Raw genomic sequence first — 8,049 nt, forward strand, 5'->3', positions numbered from 1 at the left:
TGTAAAATGGTTCCTTTATTTTCTCGTCGCTTATCCACTCAACTACTGGTGCACTCTATCACAATATAATGAAACAGTTCGTATTTATTCGAGCAAATTCTCGGTCCGCTGTAAGATAGTGGAATTTAAACAACTACGAACATGTGTTCGAGGCTTTCCTTTCTTCACACACACACACACACACACACACACACACACACACACCAACCACTACCAAACCACTTCAACAAAACGGGTAACAACCCAGTTACCTCTGGGCGAGCTGCGACCACTAATCGTACAACACGGACAGGATATCTGTTCCACCGATTCCCAAAAACTCAGCATCTACAAATCTACTTCTCTCTCAAACCAGGCTCACGCTGGATTTACCGCAGCAAACTTTACGACCGGAACTGTCTACAAGACGACAATCAATTGATAGCTCGTGCACCTAAATTCGCCAAAACCGGTGTATCACCAGCGACTATTCAGGAAATCCCACAGAATCTCTATATATTCCGTTGCTCAGCTTTGGGAGGCAACAACCGTCACAACCACGTATATGAGCAGGGGTCTAATAGACTAAATAGCCACGCTGCCTCCGCGAAGTGTATCCAAATTAAAATACTGGTACTACCAATCAAAACTCCTTACCCTCTCCCAAGCCTTAACCGCCAGCTGCGGTGCCTCACTACATCACGCAGTGGGTCGCTCAACTATCAGACCTAGACGCACACCGATATATCCACTTAGTCGGCGAGAGGTCTACATGAGAACTAACTAACTCTTTATGTCATACCATAGGAACCACTTAAAACGAACAAACACGCAGCGCCACGCCAACTTTCGACAATTAATTAATTATTCATTGCTGCTGTCGGTTCTCTACATCATATTTTTTTAATACATCAAAAAATGGCTCTGAGCACTATGGGACTCAACTGCTGTGGTCATAAGTCCCCTAGAACTTAGAACTACTTAAACCTAACTAACCTAAGGACAGCACACAACACCCAGCCATCACGAGGCAGAGAAAATCCCTGACCCCGCCGGGAATCGAACCCGGGAACCCGGGCGTGGGAAGCGAGAACGCTACCGCACGACCACGAGATGCGGGCTTTAATACATCGTACACGTGTATTTACAGTAACAATAACCAGGTGTTATTATTAAGTTATCGTTTATTATGCTCAGCACTAGTAAGGGCGAACGTAACCCGTGCGTTTTGACACAGCACAAGTTACCACAAACTGGAAATGGCTGAGTAATTATAGTTATTCGATTAATCATAATTTTTCTGGTAATCGAATTTATATATATATACACACACACATCAAAAAAAAGTTTTGCATCACCCCGGTTCCCGGAAATCCTTAAGACAGACGTTGACTATGGATATTATATCACAGACACAGTCCCTTTGACTGCTCACAGATTTCACTAAACCTCCCGAAAGATGTAAACAACCATGCCATGAGCAGCGCCTGTTCAAAGTAGGGGGTCCGACAGCCGATCAGTTCCAGTCATTCCACCAGGGAGGAGGTGCACGGCTCGTATAGTCTGTAGTTCAACCATGCCTACACGGTCAATACCGCGGTTCGATCGCGTCCGCGTTATTACTTTGTGAGATGCCGGCCGGAGTGGCCGTGCGGTTCTAGGCGGTACAGTCTGGAGCCGAGCGACCGCTACGGTCGCAGGTTCAAATCCTGCCTCGGGCATGGATGTGTGTGATGTCCTTAGGTTAGTTAGGTTTAATTAGTTCTAAGTTCTAGGCGACTGATGACCTCAGAAGTTAAGTCGCATAGTGCTCAGAGCCATTTTTTTGTTACTTTGTGCCAGGAAGAACTCTCAACAACGGAAGTGCCCAGGCGTCTCGGAGTGACCCAAAGCGATGTTGTTCGGACATGGAGGTGATACAGAGGGACAGAAACTGTCGATGACATGCCTCGCTCAGGCCGTCCAAGGGCTACTACTGGAGCGGACCACTACCTACAGATTATGGCTCGGAGGAACCCTGACAGCAACGCCACCCTGTTGAATAACGCTTTTCGTGCACCCACAGGACGTCGTGTTACGACTCAAACTGTGCGCAATAGGCTGCATGATGCGCAACTTCACTCCGGACGTCCATGGCGAGGTCCATCTTTGCAACCACGACACCTTGCAGTGCGGTACAGACGGGCCCAACAACATGCTGAATGGACCCCTCAGGCTTGGCATCACGTTCTCTTCGCCGATGAGCGTCGCCTTCAACCAGACACCAGACAATCGTCGAGGACGTGTATGGAGGCAACCCGGTCAGGCTGAACGCCTTAGACACACTGTCCAGCGAGTGCAGCAAGGTGCAGGTTCCCTGCTGTTTTGGGGTGGCATTATGTGGGCCTGACGTACGCCGCTGGTGGTCATAGAAGGCGCCGTAACGGCTGTACGAAACGTGAATGCAATTTTTGTGATCTCTCAAAGGCTTTTGATTGTGTAAATCACGGAATACTTCTAGATAAGCTCAAGTACTGTGGTTTGAATGGGACAGCGCTCAAACGGTTTAAATCATACCTAACTGGAAGACTGCAGAAAGCTGAAATACACAGTTCACATAATATGCAAAAAACTGGTGATTTCTCAATCTGAGAAACAATCAAGAAAGGGGTGCCGCAAGGTTCGGTCTTGGGTCCTCTGCAGTTCTTAATATATATTAATGACTTTCCATTCTATATTCATGAAGATGCAAAGCCGATACTTTTCACCGATGACACAAGTATAGCTATCACACCCAACAGACAAGAATTAACTGATGAAATTGTAAACGATGTTTTTCAGAAAATCATTAAGTGATTCTCTCTGCAAATGGGCACTCATTAAACTTTGACAAAACACGGTATACAGGGTGTTACACAAAGGTACGGCCAAACTTTCAGGAAACGTTCCTCACACACAAATAAAGAAAAGATGTTATGTGGACATGTGTCCGGAAACGCTTAATTTCCATGTTAGAGCTCATTTTAGTTTCGTCAGTATGTACTGTACTTCCTCGATTCACCGCCAGTTGGCCCAATTGAAGGAAGATGATGTTGACTTCGGTGCTTGTGTTGACATGCGACTCATTGCTCTACAGTACTAGCATCAAGCACATCAGAACGTAGCATCAACAGGTTAGTGTTCATTATGAACGTGGTTTTGTAGTCAGTGCAATGTTTACAAATGCGGATTTGGCAGATGCCCATTTGATGTATGGATTAGCACGGGGCAATAGCCGTGGCGCGGTACGTTTGTATCGAGACAGATTTCCAGAACGAAGGTGTCCCGACAGGAAGACGTTCGAAGCAATTGATCGGCGCCTTAGGGAGCACGAAACATTCCAGCCTATGACTCGCGACTGGGGAAGACCTAGAACGACGAGGACACCTGCAATGGACGAGGCAATTCTTCATGCACTTGACGATAACGCTAATGTAGCGTCAGGGAAGTTGCTGCTGTACAAGGTAACGTTGACCATGTCACTGTATGGAGAGTGCTACGGGAGAATCAGTTGTTTCCGTACCATGTACAGCGTGTGCAGGTACTATCAGCAGCTGATTGGCCTCCACGGGTACACTTCTGCGAATGGTTCATCCAACAATGTGTCAATCCTCATTTCAGTGCAAATGTTCTCTTTACGGATGAGGCTTCATTCCAACGCGATAAAATTGTAAATTTTCACAATCAACATGTGTGGGCTGACGAGAATCCGCACGCAATTGCGCAATCACGTCATCAACACAGATTTTCTGTGAACGTTTGGGCAGCCATTGTTGGTGATGTCTTGATTGGGCCCCATGTTCTTCCACCTACTCTCAATGGAGCACGTTATCATGATTTCATACGGAATACTCTACCTGTGCTGCTAGAACATGTGCCTTTACAAGTACGACGCAACATGTGGTTCATGCACGATGGAGCTCCTGCACATTTCAGTCGAAGTGTTCGTACGCTTCTCAACAACAGATTTGGTGACTTATGGATTGGTAGAGGCGGACCAATTCCATGGCCTCCACGCTCTCCTGACCTCAACCCTCTTGACTTTCATTTATGGGGGCATTTGAAAGCTCTTGTCTACGCAACCCCAGTACCAAATGTAGAGACTCTTCGTGCTCGTATTGTGGACGACTGTGATACAATACGCCATTCTCCAGGGCTGCATCAGCGCATCAGGGATTCCATGCGATGGAGGGTGGATGCATGTATCCTCGCCAACGGAGGACATTTTGAACATTTTCTGTAACAAAGTGTTTGAAGTCACGCTGGTACGTTCTGTTGCTGTGTGTTTCCATTCCATGATTAATGTGATTTGAAGAGAAGTAATAAAATGAGCTCTAACATGGAAAGTAAGCGTTTCCGGACACATGTCCACATAACATATTTTCTTTCTTTGTGTGTGAGGAATGTTTCCTGAAAGTTTGGCCGTACCTTTTTGTAACACCCTGTATACAGTTCCAGACAGTAAATGGAATGACACCATTAATAAATATAGACTTCGATCAGAAATCGGTAGCTAAGGTAGAATATTCAAAATTTCTAGGTGTATGCACTGATGATGGGTTGAACTGAAAAAAAAAAACCACACTGAAGATATGTTGAAACGTTTGAGTTCAGCTACTTATGTTATTAGAGTCATTGCAAATTTTGGCGACATACATCTCAGTACATTGGCTTACCACGCCTATTTTCATTTTCTGCTTTCGTATGGCATCATATTCTGGGGTAACTCATCATTGAGTAAAAGAGCGTTCATTGCACAAAAGCTTGTGAGCCACAGATCTTCACTGTAGCCTCACAATATATATATTCACTTATGAAGTTTGTTATTAACAATCCGAACGAATTCAAAAGTAATAGAAGTGTACATGGCTACAAAACTAGGAGGAAGGATGATCTTCACTACTTAAGGTTAAATCTAGCTTTGGCTCAGAAAAGTCTTTGGTCACTTATCTAATACCATCAAAAGTCTGACAGATTGCCATATAGCATTTAAAAGGAAATTAAAAGAATTTCTGAATGGCAACTCCTTCTACTCATTAGATGAATTTTTGGATATAGTAAGTGGGTAATATCCCCACCCCCCACCAAAACAAATTATTAAGTGTCATGTAAATATTAAGTGTCATGTAACATTTTGTGTAATATAATATCTTGTATAGACACCTTCTATTAACCTGACACATTCCACATCATTACGAAGTGTCGTATTCATGATCTAGTACTAATCTAATCTGATCTAATTGTAAAATTAAAAAAGAAAACATTAAGAGAAAAAATTCTGGTATTTTTAAGCATATTCACCATAGTATCAGTGTTAAAAACACTGACATTAATTAGCTTTATTGCAAATGTTAAATAGATACATATTTCTGATACAAACACACTGATGAAAAAAATCGTAACACCAAAGAATAATTGACGTAGGGTAATGAAATGTCGGGAATATATTTGTCTATGTAACATATTTAAGTGATTAACATTGCAAGATCACAGGTTAATGTGAGCGCGAGATAGCCATTGCAGATGTGAAATGCTGGTATATTAATAGCCGCTGTTAACTGCCAGAATATTGAATGAGGCATACAAACGTGCATACATTGTGTTGTACACGTACGGGATGTCAGTTTGTGGGTCGGAGTTCCATGCCTGTTGCATTTGGTCGCTCAATACAGGGGCTTCTTGATGCTTGTTGTGGATGACGGTAGTGTTGTCGTCGATGATGAGCTGTGTGTGCTGGATTGGAGACAGAGCTGCTGATCGATAAGGCCAGCGCAACACGTCGACGGTCTGTAGAGCGTGTTCGATTGCAACAGCGGTATGTGGGCGAGCGTTATCCAGTTGGAAAACACACCCTGGAATGCTGTTCATAAACGGCAGCACAACATGTCGAATCACCAGATTGACGTACAAATTTGCTGTCAGAGTGCGTGGTATAACCAGGTGTAGGTCCAGAGTGTCTAGCACGCAGATAGATTTGTCGCAAATGCTCATCTGGCCTCCTTCTAACCAACACACTACCATCACTGGCACCGAGACACAGCCAGCTTTCATCAGAAGACACAACAGACCTCCACCTTGCCTTCCAACGAGCTCTCGCTTGACACCACTAAACACGCAAATAAAGGTGGTTCGGGCTCAGTGGAATGCACTTCTGGCTCGGAGCTGTCCTCGAAGTAAGCGATTTGTAACAGTTCCTTGAGTCACTGTGGTGCCAATTGCGGGTCAGATTGCTGCGGCAGATGTAGGAGGATCCGCCAGAGCCATACACCGAACATGATGGTCTTATCAATAGTGCTTAGTAATGCCACGTGGCTGTCTGGAATCCCGTCCCGTTACCACATCTCCCAGCAATCATATACAGCGGCGAATTTAAAATTTTTTGCGCCTCTAGACACGCCGTAGTATATGCCCCCCCCCCCCCCCGAAAAATGTTTTAAACAACTATATAGTTTTTAAATCAATGAATTTGCTTGAAGCTGCTAGTAAAAATCACACCATAACCTGAAATTTTTAAAACTAGTATAAGGAAATAAACAAACCTCACCAGTCAGCAACTTGCGTCTGGCTCTGATGGCAGCAACTCGTTAATTATATCGTCATAGTTGAGACGGTCATTAGTTAGGACAGCTTCGATGTGAAGAATGGACCAGACATTCAAGCTCTCCTCAGAAGAGGTAGAACGCACGTATCAGTCACCTGGTAAACTAATAATATTTCAAAGCTTGTATTGTCGATTGCCGTTGTTACGCCTTCTTTTAACTACCAAGCTATTTCACAATATTAATTACTGATGGAATCAAAATTAGTTAAATGTTAATAGTTTTTTACGTTTGTCAGTGCAGTCATTTTAAAACGTAAAATGTTAAAATAAATATAGGGCAAAAAATGCCGCTCTCTGAATCTGCCGCCCCTAGGCCTATGCCTAGTGGGTGTGTATGTATACCCGCCTCTGTGGCTACATTCCTGCCAAGTCTTCCTGCAATATCGCGGTAGGAACACCCACATTCTCGTAGCCCTATTACGCGACCTCGTTCAAACTCAGTGAGGTGTTGATAATGGCGTCTTTGGCACATGAAAGGCATTCTTGACTAACACCAACTCACCACATCCAATCTCAAAGGTAACTAACGCTCACGACTGTTGCAGTGTGTATTTAAAGCAAATCTGATTTGCATCCTCGTAGTGGCGCTACGAGCGTCACTGTTACGTGACTGGCGGTAAATCTGAAGAGACGTTATGTTTCAGATGCAGAAACAGGCCTACCAACTTTCGTTTATGTCGCACAACTCCTTGGCGTTGCATTTTTTTCTGTCAATGTTTAAAATGGCAATTAGGCCTATGTAATTCATTAAACTGAGCAACTATTGTTAGTTACAAAAAGAGAAATTTATATGTCATACTGTAACCTATCCCCACGGAAAATTACCCTCTACCACGCAATAATTAATAATTATCAATCAAATCATCCACATTTATTTCACTTTTGGAAAGTATCTGATCGGATTTTCTAGTAATATATGCGCCGACAGCTCGTCGACGCCAAGGTATTTTTCTAGTACGTTTATTCTTTGGAAGAACAGAGATACATATATGTATTCTCCATGGTTATTATAGAGGGATAACTAGGACAGCTTCGGAAGTATCTGTTGGAAGATTGTCGGGTTGCTAAAAGAGACATATTTGCTCTTCTTCTCGCTAAAGCGAGCTATTAACGTTTGTGCCACTAGCGGGTTATTTGAAGAGAGAGAAAAACTGTAAACGCAAATTAAGTAAGACTGGATTCAACAGAAAACGGAACATGTAATGGAGATGGATTGAATATACAATTTTCCTCAGAAATAAGGTTTGTGACCCTTTTATTCCAGAGTGAATGACGAATGAGTTCTCTGTCTGAATCACTGATGATTGTCTTGGCCCTGTAATTAGTGGGGAAGTTTCAGTTGTGACGAAGAGAGCCTGCAACCACTGAGATTTTATAAAATCGTCCAAAAAGGCTTCGGACACATCTGAAATTCTAAATCTGTCGTAAAATGAACGAATTGTTCAAACGAT

The sequence above is a fragment of the Schistocerca americana genome, chromosome 4 (genome assembly GCF_021461395.2).
Source record: "Schistocerca americana isolate TAMUIC-IGC-003095 chromosome 4, iqSchAmer2.1, whole genome shotgun sequence".
Classification (NCBI taxonomy): domain Eukaryota; kingdom Metazoa; phylum Arthropoda; class Insecta; order Orthoptera; family Acrididae; genus Schistocerca; species Schistocerca americana.